Raw genomic sequence first — 16,592 nt, 5'->3', positions numbered from 1 at the left:
ATATGTGACAGGGGTACCATAGGGCATTTGGTTAAGGGGAGCAACACAAGCACTGTACACCCTACACACAGGTTCTGAGGTTACATGTTTTTTGTGAAAATGATCCAAGCAAGCTTGACAAACAGCTGTGCTAGATTGGTGGAAGAGGCACTATCCTTGCAAACACTACAAATGGTTTTAGATGACTGTAACTTAGAAAGTATAGGTAAATAAGGAATAAGTGAAGGAATAGATTGGAGACTGAAGTCCGAGAACAAAGGAATTGTTGTCAGTAATGGGGCAAAATCGAAAATAGGAGACTGAAAAGAAGAATTTGAGATCACACTCATTGAATACTCAGGTATAGGTACATGATTAGGAATTAAGTAGAAAGAATGATGATGTGTTATGGCAAGCTAACTGGTGTGCCAGCTAGAACAGAAGGCAGTGTGTGAGATGATATAGATTATAAAAAATTACAGCCACTATCTCCCTTGAACAGTTCATGACACTCTGCAGGAGAAGCAATCCTGAGGTTTCCAAAGTTCATGCTCTCAAGTTGGCATTTCTCTAGGCAACATGGGCAAAATGGTGGCAGGTAGCATAAGTTACAGGACATTTGTAATCAAAGTAGCATATCGAACTTTAAGGTCTCAATGAAGCATTTAAAAAAAAAAATTCTACAGCTATCACAATCCAAAACCCTATAGCAAAAGCCTACTGCCACAAATCACACAAGAGAAAAACAGATAAAGAATTCCTTGGATAGGTGGGAACAATGGACAAAATAAAAACAGTCTAGTCTTCTCTTGGAGTGACTCACTTGAAGGTGCCTGCAAAGAAAGTTCTGAAGGTTTAGCCATGATCCTGCAGAAACAAGTCAAAAAATTAAATCCAGCCCTATCTAGTTTGGGCGTATCTGCAACAGATTGGGCATGTTTGAGATTTAAACTTTAAACCTAACCACATTTTTGCAGTCAAGCATGTAGAGCAATGTCCTCTAATGAAGAAGTAGAGAAACAATTGGACTGTACTTTACATTTGAATGGTTTCTTCCTCTTAAAGTGGAGACAAAAGAAAGTGGCACAAGTCCCACAAGTAAGGTCTCCATGATTATACTGAAGAGAAAAAATGCCCCCACATACCAGACTAGCAACCTTATAAGAAATAATGGGGCAATATCCGGCAATGCCTTTGGATAAAGAATATATATACTCTATGCCATTTCAGATAATGAAAAAGGAGGATTAGGTGGATCATTAGGTGCAAAAGGAGGTCCCTGCAGTTTGAGTCCTCTGGTAGAACAGCAAAGGGAACCAGTTCCTCTTTGAAATCTTGAATTTGATCATCTTCTGACATGACTAATAAATGCAGCAGGGAAACCCTCCTGATCATATAAGTTAAACAAGCAAAGTCTGTGAAAGACTAGAGTAACAAAGAAAATAGGATCTTAAAGGTCATTGAAGAAAAGGAAACATCAAATTTTTTTCCAATGATCTAAAATTTGACTATATTATCAAGAAAAGTCAGTCATATCTCAAAAAAAAAAAAAAAAAAAAGATACAGAAGATGTGAATGAAAATCAGGCTTCTGTCTTGAATAGGGGGATAACCATCACTGAGGGAATAGAATCTGAGGACAAATCCATTTATGGCTTTAAATGATAAACTTGGTCTGCACATCTGGTAATTATCCTGGAGGCATATGCTATACAGCAATTAATGAATACCCAGAAAGCAACAATAGTACAGGAAAATAACTAAGGTCCATTTAAGAATCAAAGAAAAAAAATCCCTTCACCTCAAAAGAAAGAGGCAATCCAAGACCCCCTGGGATTAAGGTCCCATCACTTGATTTTGCTGTGCTATCTGCTGAGTATTTCTGAAGTTCTATGTTAGTAATAATGTCACCTAAACAATACACGTAAGAACAGAAGGATTGATTAATAATAGCACAGGCACCTCCTTGAGCAGCAGTCAGGATATAAAAGCCATTTGGTTCTCCATTGCCATGTGCACCACATGGTCAATTTGTCCCTGAAACCCTGAAATAGCAGCAGTGATATGTTGACTGACAGTAGAAGTGTCTTGGGCCAGATTCTCCAATGTAATAGACTTCAAACAGAGTCTATCACTCAGGTATACCTAGACTAGAAATGGCAGCTCACAAAAAATGACATGGGGGCACCTAGCTTTGCCACAGGACTGCAGTTTTCCCAAAGATTACTTTGCTTCCTGTAATATCACCAAGTTCCCATCTTCCTAGATGTACTTATTCCTACCTGTCCTATAGAATGATTAGTTATTGTCATAGGTGGGATCATATAAGATATTCTACAAATCCTCTGGAAAAAAGAATAACAACACAAACAAAAAATTTTCCAGGGGTTACAAGATGCCATGGCAGTTCCATTGGTGAGGTTGCACCCATTATGAATGACAGTGACAAAAAAACAAACAAACAAACAAACAAACATAATTGTTATACGAGTTTTTGGTCAGTACACACACAAAAGAGGAAACATTATTAACATCAGAAGTAGTAAGGGTGAAATGACACTTCACTGAGCTTTCCACAGATATTCCAGAATTTGAAGTTTTGCTTTTGTTCACATAGAGTGTAAAATTTGTCATGGAACGGACTACTGTCAGTGGAGAAAGTCTGGTTTTGTAGCTTACTCAGATGACCTTATTAAAAACCAACATAAGGAATCTCACCTTAAAATACTTAAAAGGCCTAACCTTCATAGGAACTGGAAGATCCCATCTGGTAGAGTCCCAGGAGGTACTGCCAATAGTATATCAATAGATACAAAAGGGGAAATGGTCCAGTAAATGAGAGGTGATTTCCTATCACTTGGAGCACAATATTTCCTGCCTCAGAGGGGACTACTACTCAAGGCTCAGGTAAATTCTTATGAATATATTGACAAATCCAATACCCATGTGTTCCAATTACATTTGCATGGTAGAATTTTCCAGCTATTTGACCACACATTCTTGGATATATCAGCATCATGTATGCAGCACAGGGCTTCTTAAACTTTTTCCCACTTTTTCAGCCAAAAAAGGTTTATGTGACGCTGGGTATATAGATATCCAAATCAAACTTTTGCTGGTAATAAATCATAATTTGGCAACCTCCACATTCAGTTACAAGACCCCATATTGGGTCATGAACCACGGTTTAAGAAGCTAGGCTCTGCCAGATATGGGGCCTTGAGAACATTGTCATAATTGGTCCAAGGAAATTGGATTGTAAGCACCAAATCACTCCTGTTTTGGTTGGGCTTTGAATAGTTCTACGTTCCTCCAATCTCTGTCTAACATCAACACAAATGAAGCCTCCTGCCTCTCTGGGGATACAAATAAATATGATGGAATTTTTAAAATGGTGTAGAGTACTAGATTCTTCAAACAAAGAGACAGATTTTTTATGGCTTCTAAATTTCCTATTTCCTAGGATAAGTGAGAGGAACAAAAAAAAAAAAAAAAAAAAAAAAAAAAAAACTCCTATATAGACAGGATCTCAATGCCAGGTAACTTCAGTTCTGTTGTGTAGGACCCATACTGCCCTATACAAACTTCCTCTTCCTTTATAGTCTCAATTTCCTCAATCTTGTCAATGTGGACAGTTTCACCAGTTCTTCTTTTAATTTTAGGGCTCAAAGGACAACAAATTTCATTTGATGTTTCACTTCTACTTTCTAGGATTAACATTTCAAATTGCATTCTGACTATTCTGATTATATTTGAGCAGAACTCCATGAGAATACATCTGGCTTGAGAGCACATCACTCTTAGCTGGATCAGAAATATGTTTATCCCAGGCCACAAAATATCTACAGCAATGATAAGTTATAAAACTATTCACACTTATGACCATCACTGATGCTAACAATCATACATCAAATTGAGGGGAAAATGTTTTGCCAGTTTCCAGAAGGGCAATCTAGAGAGTTTCATTGTTTGCAATAAAATCAATTGTCAAATTGGTAGTATTGTCGTGAAAGGTTTTATGTGTGAGTAATGGCTCCATGAATTCTTTTCTCTTATCTTTAGGAATGTTGCAGTAATCAGCAGCACTTGAAATTCTCCTTTGCAGGCAAATTCAATTCCACTGGTCCAATGAAAATTTGTATATAGACACAGTCACCAGATTGAAAGTCATGAACGAAGTCTAGAGGTCCCAATTATACTACAATTCCTATTCGCTGCAGTTCCTTCAATCTATGGTGTAACTTCCAAATGTAGAAGTTAACAGAAATATTCCCTCCAAGAAAAAGGAAGGTGTTCAAAAAAGTATTTCATGTGGGGAGATAGGACATTCCCCCCTTGATCTATTTTTGAGATAGAACAGAGATGAAAGGAGAACATTAGGCCATTTTCAGTGGGTTTCAAAATACATCTTCCCAATAAGAGACTTTGACAAACTCAAAATTTGTATCCTTGTGTGGTTGTGACATGGATGTAACAAAGCACTAGGGATGGTCATTCAGAGGAAAAGAAAAACTTAGTACTTGTCATGCAAAAACGACCTCCTCTTTAAAGAAGATGACAGTCAGTAAAATGAGTTCCAAAATCTGGGGACAATTTCCTTAAATAATATTTTAGTAACAAAAGAAGTTGTGGTTTTTGAAGAAGGAAAAGCTGCTACCCAATGAGTCAATTAATCAGTTATAACCAGTGTTTTAGATGTCCGTTTCTAAATATGTTTATGAAGTTTATTTGTAAGTGTAAGCAAGGAGATGTCATCAAAAGGTTTGATCGTAAAAGCATGCTGATTAAAAATGAGGCAAGTAGGACATTTCAAAATTATTTGGGCAGAAACTGAGGTAATACTAGAAGTATTGCCTAATTGAAGGGACAATTGAATGTGTGCTGTAATGACAACCAGAATAAATTGAAAGACATGCTTGATAATAAAAACTCTGGGAGAGAAGTATTTTACCTTCAGGAATGACCAAGACCTCAAACAACTATTTCACATTGTACTGATGCTTCCTTTTTTCCACTTCAGCCTCATTGTAGGGAAGAAGATACCAGTCAGCAGCATCAGGGGTGTTTGGAGGATTTGCTAAAGATTCTAAAGAATCTCAAAGAAGAACAAAAACAGGTCCTTCTATTGTGGCTTCATCCACTCAGGCATTTCCAAGGGAAACAGGATCAGTTCCATTAGTATGAACAGAGAAGTGCTCAATAGCTCTGAAAAGTCAAATGGAGGAAAGATTTTAAATAAGTCTGAATTGTCAATAACTTTACTGGAAGAGGTAAAAAAAAAAAAATTCTCATAATAACCACTGCCTCCTAATTACATAGCACACTCCAAAAGCATAATGAGAGTCAATGTATATGGTGACATTTATTCCAGTAGCAAGATGGCAGGCCTGGGTGACAGCAATCAGTTCAGTGCCCTAACATTGAGATAAGAAGAGAGTAAGGCTTCCCATATTACTGTGTGATCAAAACAACTGTTCCTGAAAAGTTCTCTCTGTTCTTCATAAAGGAAGAGCTATTAATATATTTTTCTTGATTTTGAACCAGCCCTGCATTCCTGGTATAAATCCAATTTAGTCCTAGTGGATTATCCTGGAGATAAGTTGCTGTAATCTCTTTGCTAATATTATATTTAATATTTTTGCATCAATATTCATGAAAAAAAAATTGATCTATAATTTTCTTTCTTTGTTTTGACCCTACCAGTTTTAGGTATCAGCACCATATCTGTGTCATAAAAGAAATTTGGTAAATCCTTCTTCTTCTATTTTTCTTCTATAACATATTCTTCTTTCTTCTATTTTTCTGGATAGTTTGTATATTAATGGAATTAATTGTTCTTTAAGTATTTGGTAGAATTCACTTGTAATCCATCTGGAGATTTTTTTCTTAGGGTATTCATTAATGGTGATTAATGGTAGATACTGAAGCATGGATGGAGTTGCCCCCCCCTTTGGTAGTAATATTACATGGGACTGCTGATTTCGAAAGACCCACATCAGAGGAAGAAGTGGGTCACTAAGAACTCAGGATATCAGAAGGACTATTGTTATAATCATGTTGTACTACTGGTACAGGGAAAAGGGAGAGAAAATCATCATCAGAATAAGTAGTAAGTACATCAAAAAATAATGAAAACAATAAGATTGGATTATCTTGCACTTGTAGGATTAAAGTATTATCTGGGAGACATGAAATAGTGGTGTGAAATTTACTCAAACAATCTCTTCCCAAGAGATTAGCAGGTACAGTAGATACCCATAAAAAGGAATGCATTACAGATAGGAAACCCACTGTCACCTCCTGTGGGGATAAGAAGGGGACCTCTGTGGTATTCCCTCTATTCTCACAACTGGTAGATTGAATAATAATAGTCAGAACTTGGTTTCTTAATTAAAGCTGAATGAGTGGCTCCCATGTCAACAAGGCAAACGTGAAATACCTGCATTTGTCAAATGTGTGTGTGAACCTTCAGTTTGGGGTTAGAATGACTACAGGTCTGAACATTTTCCAGGAAGAGACTTAAACTGGCCTTTCTATGTGATTTTCCATTATATCAGCATTGTCTTTAGTTCTCTTCATAAACATACTGTGCTTTAAGTTTTTCTAGGGCTTTTCATGTCAGGCTGGATAATACTTGAGAAAATAGGAAATAAAAAATTTGGGAAATGATTGGTTACAAAGACTATATTAATAATTATGTCATGCTCTTGTTTAGGAATTCTAATCTTGCTTAACACTTTCCACTCTTACATAACCTGTCATAAAATCTCAAAGGAGTCTTGTCCCTTTCTTGTATAGTTTCTTATAATTTACTGAAATTATCTGTTCTTTCTGAAAAAAGTTCCATTCCCCCAAGTAAGATATCCCTTACCTGTTGCCACTGTATAAACTGTGTGAGCTAATTAAGATTCCACTGGAATCCTATTTTGGCCAGGGAACCTGGCCTCCTGAATCCACAATTTGCCTATTTATGACTTCAAAAACAATTGCTCTTTCTCCTGTTGGTAATGTAGATCCATGAGATCTATAACATCACTCCAAGTTGGATTGTAACCACAAAAGATAATCTTAAATTGATCAATAATTGCAACAGGATTCTCATCAAATCCAGGAGTATCTTTCCTTCATTTAGAGTGGTCTGAAAGTTTGAAAGGATGCTGTTCTTTAACATATACAAGACCTCCCTCTACTTCTTGATGTACTCTATCTATAAGTGGAAAGCAGCAGCAAATTGTTCAGTTTTCCCCATAATATTGGTTACCAGAAAGGGAGTTGTAGAAGAGGGAAAAGAGCATAAGAGGAAAGGGAGAAGAGAGCAGAAGCTTGACAGGCATTGATGGTCTCTAGATTGTGCCTCCCAACAAGATCAATAATTCATCTGCTCCCCATTAGTTTTAGGAGAGTGCTCCATGAAAGTTTGAGGGTAGGTTAATCAAAAGTTCCATACTTTGCCCAGAACCATCCTTCCAAACCCTTTGTAGTTTCATACCAAACTTTACGCACCTAATGGCTCTATCTCTAGTCATCCCTGCCTAGGATCAGGAGTCCATTCTTATCACAAGCTATTAAGATTCTGCCTAATAGTGAACCTGTAGGAATGATTATGTTTGACACCATCTCCCGTGCCAACATTCCTGACCAGAAGCATCAGTTCTTTGGAGGAACTTCCCCCTAAGAGAACTGGACAAACAGGATAGAGATATTTCATGTCAGCATTCTTGTGGTCTTGTGGTTGTGCAAGTAAGCTCCACAGCTGATAAACAAGAAATATCTATTATATTAAAGCATGAAGTCTATTATAAAGCTTTTCTATCAGTATCTATTTTCCTATGTAACTTAACCAGATATAATATATATATATATATATATGTATTAGATATGTATTAGATAAATAATTACTAGTAATCATTACCCCTTATAAATTCATAATGAAATGACTAATACTCATTAAAATTTGAGCAGGTGTCCTTAAGGAATTACCTTTCTCAGTCAAGTAGTGAGTTCTTATCCCCAAAGCCTGAATCTTTCCATTTAACAAACACTAGATTACTACTATGAATTGTGTATCTAATTTATTCTACTGACTCAATACTCTAATTTCTAAACTAGTTCTAGATTGTTTTCATAATTACCACTTTATAGATATAATTTAAAACATGCATTTCATATTTTTTTTCATTGGTTCCCTTGATAGTTTTGATATTTTGTTCTTCTAGATGAAATTTATAATGATATTTTCTATATAATTTTTAAACATTTGTTTGGAATGGCACTGCATAAGTAAATTTATTTAGATAAAATTGTCATTTTTATGTTGGTTCAATCCACCCATGAATAATTCATATTTCTCCAATTGTTTGGATCTGGTTTTGTGTGAAAAGTATGTTGTGATTGTGTTGAGATAGTTCCTGGGTTTTTCTTGGCACATAGACTCTCATGTATTTTATATTATCTACAGTTATTCTATAAAGAATTTCTCTTTCTTTCTCTCCCTGATGGGTTTTCTTGGCAATGTATAAAAAATACCTAAATATATATGTACATAAAATATATTATACATTATTATGTAATATGATATGTGCATATTATTATGTATGTTACTATATACATTATTACATATATATATTATACAGGATAAAATCTGCAAATTTGTTGATGCTGTTCATTGATTCAACTAGTTTTTTAGTTCAGCCTCTAGAATTCTTGGGCAACTAAGTGGCGCAGTGGATAGAGCACCAGCTCTGAAGTAAGAGGATCTGAGTTCAAATCTGGTTTCAGACACTTAACACTTCCTAGCTTGTTTGACTCTGGGCAAGTCACTTAACCCCAACTGCCTCAGCCAAAAAAAAAAAAAAAAAAAAAAAAAAGATAGAATTCTCTAAGCACACCATCATACAATCTGCAAAGAGTGATAATTTTGTTTCCTCATTGCCTTTTTCTGATTCCCTCATTTTTTTCATTTATTATTGCTAAGCAAAGACTTGGAAAATGAATAGATACACATCAATTGGGGAATGGCTGAATAAGTTATGGTATATAAAGGTAATGGAATATTATTGTTCTATAAAAATGATGAATATGCTGATTTTAGAAAGTCCTGGAAAGATTTACATGAACAGATGCTGAGCTAAACAAGCACAACCAGGAAAACATTGTACACAGTAATAGCAAAATTGTGTGATGATCAACTATGAAAGAATAAGTTCTTCTCAGTGATTCAGTGATCTGGCAATCTCAATAAATCTTAGATAGAAAACAGCATCTGCATCCAGAAAAATAACTATGAAAATTGAATGTAAATCAACACATGCTATATTCACTTCTTTTTCTGTTTTTTTTTTTTTTCCTCTCATGATTTTTGCCTTTAGTTCTGATTTTTCTCTCCCAACACAATTCGTAAAGAAATATGTATTATGGTTACTAGAACTACTACTTCTCGTTTAAAATGAAAAATAGACATTCCTTAGTCATCCCTTATCTTATTGGGAGGCCTGCTAGCTTATATCCCCTTACAGGTAATGTTTACTGATGGTTTTAAATTTAAATAGACACTGTTGTTATTTGTCACTTTTCAAACAATAAGGAAGGGTTGCATCAAAGTCCAATAGTAAGACAAGTCAGGAAGATTAGCAATGGTCTAGGATGCAATAGAAGACTTTGATGATGTCTGACTAAGTTCCAAGTGTTCCACAGCACCTGCTTCATCTGCCTTTGTGGCCATTGGAACAAATTGGCCTGATCTGACCTTCACATGCTTGAGATAGACTCAGTCTAACAGGGTTGAGATCTGTTTGTAACCCTCAACATGGTTTAGTCTGTCTGCTGAGATGGTTTACTGAGCATGTTTGTTGGTTGTTGTCCTTCATCCTCAAAAAGGACCAAAGTGACATCACTAATCTAGGGTCAAGGTGTAGTGGCTGTGACTGTGACTCTGCAGACCAATATTAGCTTGGAAGGCTGGGCATGATTAGTCCACACGAACACCTGGAGTGGAGATATTTCTAAAATTGCACATCTCATATTCCTTTTACATTACCTCAATTCTGCTTTGTTCATATAGCATAGCATTTTCCTTGATGTGGTAATCTTGTGCTAGATGGTCGTTGGTCGTGTCTCCCATGTCACACAATCAATTCCAAGGTGATTCAGAGAGACCTTAAAAGTATCCTTATATCACTTCTTCTGGCTTTGATGTGAGCATTTGCCTTGTATGAGTGTACCACAGGTGAGAGTTGGGTGAATCAGGTGGACACCAAAGGTGGAAAGCAGCCCTGAAAAGAATTCAAGAGTTTTCACACCAGAAGAACTAGTCAATGTACCCTATACTCCATTGATATTACTTTCCATTTCAAGAAAAAAAATCCACTTATTCCTATGCTTTCTAGTATTTTTTTAAACAGAAATGAGTTTTGTATTTTGTCCAAAGTTTTTAATCCATCTATTGAGATAAACATGATTTTTGCTGTTTTTGCTATTGATGTGATCAATTCTGCTGATAGCTTTCCTAATATTTAAAAAATTCAACATTTTTTATATAAAGCCTATCTGGTCAAAGTGTAAGATCTTCCTAATGTATTGCTGTAATCTCCTTAATAGTATTTTATTCAAAATTTTTGCATTAATATTCATTATGGAAATTAGTCTATAGTTTTCTTTCTCTATTTTTGCTCTTCCTGATTAATCAGAATTACATTTAATTAAATAAAAGGAATTTGGTACAACTCTTTCTTTGTCTGTTTTTCCAAAGAGTTTGTAAAGTATTTGGATTAATGATTATTAAAGTTCACTTATGAGTCCATCAGTTCCTGGGGATTTTTTCTTAGGAAGTTTATAGATATATACAACTAATAATCCTTCCCTTATAATGTTGCTGCTTTGGTCCTCTTCGAAAACAAAGGATAACAACCAACCAACCAGTCATTCCCCAATAGATGAGTTGTCAAAGGATATGAACAAACAATCCTCAATAGAAGACATGCAAAGTATTCACAAATACATGAATAAATTCTCCAAACTAATAATAAAATAAATGGATTGGTTTTATCCAGATTTCACATCATACCCTGCAATTTGGCAAAGATGGCAAGAAATAGCAACACTCAATGTTGAAAAGTCTGTAATAAAAGAATAGGGACACTAAGACATTGAAATGATACAACTATTAGGGAACACAATTTGGAATTATACAAATAAAGTGAGCAAAATAGCCAAATCCTTTAAAACAAAGTTTCCATTCTAAGCTTTCACTCCAAAGAAGCCATTTGAGAAAAAAAGTCTTCATATACTCCAAAACATTTTTAGCAATGCTTTTTGTGATACCTAAAAATAGTGGAAAAAAAATATGTCCATCAACTGGGAAAGAAATTATGGCACACAAATATTACTGTGCTGAAAGAAATAATGTATGTGATTAATACATAAAAACATGGAATTATCTATATGAACTAGTGCAGGGCAAGGCAAACAGAGTCAACAAAACAACATATTCAGTAAGTACAATTTAAGTAGAAAGAACAAAAAGACACCACCACCAAAAAAAAAAAAAAAAAAAAAAAGTAAATGTAACAAAGTTATTAAGTTCAAGTAGTGGTTCTCAAAAGAAGATTTGAGAAGACATCCCAATCCTATCTGCTCATGGAGATAGGAGGTCCACAGATATAACAAACTGTATATGTTTACAGACTTTTTCAATGTATCAATCAATTGCACTGACTTCTTTTTTCTCTGTTATGTCTTCAAACAATATTATTCATCATATGGGATGGACTTCTGGAAGGGAAGAGAGAAAGCTTCATGGGATACTAAAGTAATGTAAGAAACAGAAGATATCCATAAAGCTTACTCAAGACAAAACAAAATAGAATTCCATTGTATATCTCTTGTTCTATTTATTTAAGTTCTTTTGTAGTTGTTGTGGCCAAGACATTCCTTCTTGAAGACTCTATGTGGACTAGAACTACAGTTTTGTTTTTTGGGGGGATTCTCCTCAGTTTCTTTCAGTCCATGACATTTCTTCATTGGATTTGACCTTTTCTTCCATTTCTTCAAATTTCCCTCCTCACTTTCTGAATTTAGGCTTTTGTATTTGAATCAGATTCTGCTCCTTTCTGTACTCTTAGATACTATGGGCAGGTCCTACATGGTTCTACATGTTATGGCCTTACTTTATGTAAAAATTACTAGGTTTAGGTAGGATGAAAACAGAGAAAAATATAGACCAATCTCTCTAATGAATATTGATGCAAAAATTTTAAATAAAATATCAGCAAAGAGATTACAGATCTCCCAGATTATATACCATGACCAAGTAGGATTTATTCCAGGAATGCAGGGCTGGTTCAATATTAGGGAAACTATTAGCATAATTGACTATATTAATAACCAAATTAACAAAAAACATATGATTATCTCAATAGATGCAGAAAAAGCATTTGATAAAATCCAACACTCATTCCTATTAAAAACACTAGAGAGTATAGGAATAAATGGACTCTGCCTTAAACTAGTCAGCAGCATCTATTAAAAACCATCAGTAACCATCATATGTAATGGGGACAAACTAGAACCATTTCCAGTAAGATTAGGAGTAAAACAAGGTTGCCCACTATCATTATTACTATTCAATATCGTATTAGAAATGCTAGCTTTGGCAATAAGAAGTGAAAAAAAGATTAGAGGAATTGAAATAGGTAATGAGGAAGCCAAATTATCACTCTTTGCAGATGAATCAACTAAAAAGCTATTAAAAATAATCCACAACTTTAGCAAAGTTGCAGGATACAAAATAAATCCATATAAATCATCAATATTTTTATACATCACTAACAAAATCCAACAGCAAGAGATACAAAGAGAAATTTCATTTAAAATAATTGTTGATAGTATAAAATCTTTGGGAATCTATCTGCCAAGGAAAAGTCAGGATTTATATGAGCAAAACTACAAACTACTTTCCATACACATAAAGTCAGATTTAAATAATTGGAAAAATATCAAGTGCTCTTGGATAGGTCGAACGAATATAATAAAGATGACAATGTTACCTAAACTAATCTATTTATTTAGTGCTGTACCAATCAAACTCCCAAGAAACTATTTTACTGACTAGAAAAAAATAACAACAAAATTCATCTGGAAGAACAAAAGGTCAACAATTCCAAGGGAATTAATTTAAAAAAAAAAAAAAAGACAAATCAACTGGATCTAACAATCATCAAAACCATTTGGTACTAGCTAAGAAATAGACTAGTTGCTCAGTGGAATAGGTTAGGTTCACAGGACAAAATAGTCAATAACTATAGCAATCTAGTGTTTGACAAACCCAAAGAACCCAGCTTTTGGGATAAGAATTCACTATTTGACAAAAACTGCTGGGGAAATTGGAAACTAATATGGCAGAAACTAGGCATTGACCCACACTTAACACTATTCATCAAGAAAAGGTCTAAATAGGTTCATTATCTAGACATAAAGAATGATAATAAATAAATTAGAAAAACATAGGATAGTTTACCTCTCAGACCTGTGGAGGAAGAAGGAATTTGTGACTAAAGAAGAACTAGAGATCATTATTGATCACAAAATAGATAATTCTGATTTTTGTACAAACAAAACTAATGCAGACAAGACTTTAAGGGAAGCAATAAAATGGGAAAACATTTTTACATTCAAAAGTTCTAAAAAAGGCCTCATTTTTAAAATATATAGAGAATTGACTCTAGTTTATAAGAAATTAAGCCATTCTCCAATTGATAAATGGTCAAAGGATATGAACAGACAATTTTCAGATAAAGAAATTGAAACTATTTCTAGTCATATGAAAAGGTGCTCCAAATCTCTATTGATCAGAGAAATGCAAATTAAGACAAATCTGAGATATCACTGCACATCTGTCAGATTGGCTAAGATGACAGGAAACAATAATGACCAATGTTGGAGGGGCTGTGGGGAAACTGGGACACTGATACATTGTTGGTAGAATTGTGACGGAATCCAATCGTTCTGGAGAGCAATTTGGAACTATGTTCAAAAAGTTATCAAACTATGCATATCCTTTGATCCAGCAGTGCTACTACTGAGCTTACAACAATGTTACTACTGAGCTTATATTCCAAAGAGATCTTAAAGGAGGGAAAGGAACTCACACATGCAAAAATGTTGTGGCAACCCTTTTTTGTAGTGGCAAGAAACTGGAAATTGAATGGGTGCCCATCAATTGGAGAATGGCTGAATAAATTATGGTATATGAATGTTAATGGAATATTATTGTTCTAGAAGAACAGCAGGATGATTTCAGAGAGGCCTGGAGAGACTTACATGAACTGATGCTGAGTGAAATGAGCAGAACCAAGAGATCATTATCCACGGCAACAAGGCTATATAAAGATCAATTCTGATAGATATGGCTCTCTTCAACAATAAGATGATTCAAACCAGTTCCAGTTGTTCAGTAATGAAGAAAGTCATCTACACCCAGAGAGAGAACGATGGGAAATGAGTGTGCACCACAACATAGCATTTTCACTCTTTTTGGTATTGTTTGCTTACATTTGTTTTCCTCAGATTTTTTTCTTTCTAAATCTGATTTTTCTTGTGCAGCAAGATAATTGTGTAAGAGAGAGAGAGAGAGAGAGAGAGAGAGAGAGAGAGAGAGAGAGAGAGAGAGAGTGTGTGTGTGTGTGTATAAGATTTAACATATACTTTAATATATTTAACATGTATTGGACTACCTGCCATCTAGCGGAGGGGGTAGGGGGAAAAGAGGGAAAAATTTGGAACAGAAGATTTTGCAAGGGTCAATGTTGAAAAATTACCCATGCACATGTTTTATAAATAAAAAGCTATAATAATAATGATAAAATTTAAAATTTTTAAAAAGAATGACCAGGTTTGAGCTTTTTTCTGGTGGCTCAACTTAGTTTTTGGCACTGCCTCCTTTTCTTGTTCCTTTTCTGTTTCCTTCTTTCTTTTCTGAATGCAGATTTTATTCTATCTCTTGCTGCAAGCCTGACAGGCTCCACTTAGATGTTGATAGTCCTGGAAGTGCCAAAGTGCTTTTCTTCCCCAGTGCTGCCCCTTTTCCTGCTGTGAATAAAGAGTGGACTGCTTATTTGGAACTATGCCCCAAAAGTTATCAAACTGTGCATACCCTTTGATCCAGCAGTGCTGCTATTGGGCTTATATCCCAAAGAAAAATACTAAAGAGGGGAAAGGGACCTATATTTGCCAAAATGTTTGTGGCAGCCTTTTTTGTGGCTAGAAACTGGAAGATGAATGGATGTCCATCAATTGGAGAATGGTTGGGTAAATTATGGTATATCAAGGTTATGGAATATTATTGCTCTGTAAGAAATGACCAGCAGGAGGAATACAGAGAGGCTTGGAGACATTTACATCAACTGATGATGAGTGAAATGAACAGAACCAGAAGATCGCTGTACACTTCAACAACAATGCTGTATGAAGATATATTCTGATGGAAGTGGAAATCTTCAACATAAAGAAGATCCAACTCACTTCCAGTTGATCAATGATGGACAGAAACAACTACACCCAGAGAAGGAATACTGGGAAGTGAATGTAAATTATTAGCACCACTGTCTATCTACCCAGGTTACTTATACCTTCGGAATCTAATGCTTAACATGCAACAAGAAAATTGGATTTACACACATATATTGTATCTAGGTTATATTGTAACACATGTAAAATGTATGGGATTGCCTGTCATCTAGGGGGGAAGTAGAGGGAGGGAGGGGAAAATTTGGAAAAATGAATACAAGGGATAATGTTATTTTTTTTAATTACTCATGCATTTATACTGTCAAAAAAAATATAATTATAAAAATAAAAAAAAATAAATTAAAATAAAAGGAAATAAAATAAATTTAAAAAAAAAAAAAAAAAAAAAAAAAGAGTGGACTGCTTGAGTGATGTGCTTCCAGAGCACAGTGCCACCTAGCATTGCCCATCTTTGGCATTAGGATACCTGGGTGCTGGTATTGATTTGTCCCTTCATATATCTTGGCAAAGCTGCCAAGGTGCTACACTACTTGAGTATTGAGCTGACTGGACGCTATGTCTCTAACCAAGAATGTCTAGGCTCTTTGCTGCTTGAGTGTAGTTCCCTGCCTGCTCCAGCTCTTTCTTCTGCTGTACCTCTCACAGACTGTCTAGATATCTAGTACACTGGGTTATGAATTACCTGGGTTTTCTCTTTGATGTCTGCCTGGCTGTCCTCTTCCACAAAATTCCGGCAGCCTTTTTGTGCAATCCTGGGAGAAGCTTATAGAAATTTCTCTTTGATTTTATTTATTATTGTTCCTCTTGGTACATTTGTAGAGCTTTTATTGGGGATCTTTGTGGAAGGTCTGGATAGCTCTCCATTCTAACACGCTGTCACCTTCCCACAATTCTGTGCTTCAGATCTTTTAGTTTCCCTATGTGAGGGTGGAGTGGATAGCCCATGGGTGAGGAAGGCATGTGAAGGGGCAGAGGGAAATTCTCTGCTTTTTTCCCTTTAAGGAATAAACTGCCTTTTAATCCTTAGAGCCTTGGCCAAAAATCCTCTCATCTCCTTCACTGGAGATGTTTAGTTTAAGGCTCAGAAACACA

The 16,592-nt window shown here is 35.2% G+C and overlaps 1 long non-coding RNA gene across 1 annotated transcript; it reads right to left on the bottom strand.

The window, feature by feature from the left end:
• Positions 1 to 4,721: 4,721 nt before the first annotated feature.
• Positions 4,722 to 16,332, bottom strand: LOC141553549 (uncharacterized). The gene is made up of 4 exons (XR_012485515.1): positions 16,183 to 16,332; positions 14,295 to 14,444; positions 10,015 to 10,249; positions 4,722 to 5,183 (listed from the first exon to the last, which is right to left on the bottom strand). It is a non-coding gene; the product is annotated as an uncharacterized LOC141553549 (long non-coding RNA).
• Between the last annotated feature and the right edge of the window lie 260 nt (positions 16,333 to 16,592).

The sequence above is a fragment of the Sminthopsis crassicaudata genome, chromosome 2, assembly GCF_048593235.1.
Source record: "Sminthopsis crassicaudata isolate SCR6 chromosome 2, ASM4859323v1, whole genome shotgun sequence".
In the NCBI taxonomy this organism is placed as follows: domain Eukaryota; kingdom Metazoa; phylum Chordata; class Mammalia; order Dasyuromorphia; family Dasyuridae; genus Sminthopsis; species Sminthopsis crassicaudata.
This window is presented reverse-complemented; position numbering and strand designations above follow the sequence as displayed.